This window comes from Galendromus occidentalis, unplaced genomic scaffold (assembly GCF_000255335.2).
Source record: "Galendromus occidentalis unplaced genomic scaffold, Mocc_1.1 scf7180000076659, whole genome shotgun sequence".
NCBI classification, from domain to species: domain Eukaryota; kingdom Metazoa; phylum Arthropoda; class Arachnida; order Mesostigmata; family Phytoseiidae; genus Galendromus; species Galendromus occidentalis.
The window spans coordinates 13912-14994 of record NW_003804648.1 but is presented as its reverse complement, the minus strand read 5'-3'; positions in this window follow the sequence as shown (position 1 = coordinate 14994).

The following is a 1083-nucleotide window of genomic DNA, read 5'->3' as shown; positions in this document are numbered from 1 at the left end:
AACACCACGACAATCCAAATCAGGACAAACGAGACCGACATCATGCAACAGCATGAAAAGCGACTGGTCTGGCGATTCGGATTTCGGGCCTCAACATTCACCGACGACCCACTCCCAGGAACATCATAATCCTGCGCCTGACCAACAACACCCAACTCGATCACATCCTCCATATCTTCTTCGCGTCGAAGATTTCGGAGACCAATCCTTCGGTCAACCGAATGACAGATACGACCCGAACGTGTCTGAACCATGCTCAAACGACAAAAACACTCGAAATTTCTTTCCACAAATACTTCCACAAAAGTAGACGGGACGGATGCAGCCGATCGATGCGAAACAAGAGCCACCAAGAATTGGACTCAATCTCAAAAAAAACCTTGCTTGAAGCCGCGGCGGAAGCTTCGCTCCGAGGCCGGGAGGGGGCGCGGTCGCGCAGGCGACCGTCCGTGTGGAAGGGGGACCAGGCGGGTCGTCGGCGTCGGCGGCCGCGGAAGTCGAGGGTGGCCGAGTCGCGGCGGCCGCAGAAGCTGAGGGTGGCCGAGTCGCGGTGGCCGCAGACGTCGGGGGTCGCCGGCGGCGGCCCGAGCCGCGTTAGCGGAAGCGGCGGCGCAGGGGACGCCAGCAGAGGCCGCAGCGGCGGCGGCGGCCGCTAGGAGGGCAGCCAGGGCTGAGGAGGCGTCCTCAGCTGCAGCGGGGGGGAGTCGTGATGCGGCAACGCTCACGACTCTCGATGTGTGCGGGCACCTCGCGTGCTGGCGTTGCGCCTTCACCTGGTTCAACACGCGATGGGGGGACCGGTGCCCGATCTGCTCGGCGCAATTGAGCCTGGGGCAGTACCGGCCCGTGTACTTGAACGGGTGGGGGATGACGTCGACGCCAGTGGGCGTCACGAGTACGAGCTCGAGACGATCGTCGGGCGGAACAATCAGGAGATCCCCGTTCCGCCCCGACCTCAGGTTCGGGTCGAACGTGTTCGGCCTAGGCAGCCGACGGAGTACGAGCTGGAGCTCGACGCCGAGGAGGCTCTCCGGATGGCCGGGGAGGAGTAGAGACGGCCGTCGGGGCCTTCCGAAAAAAAAA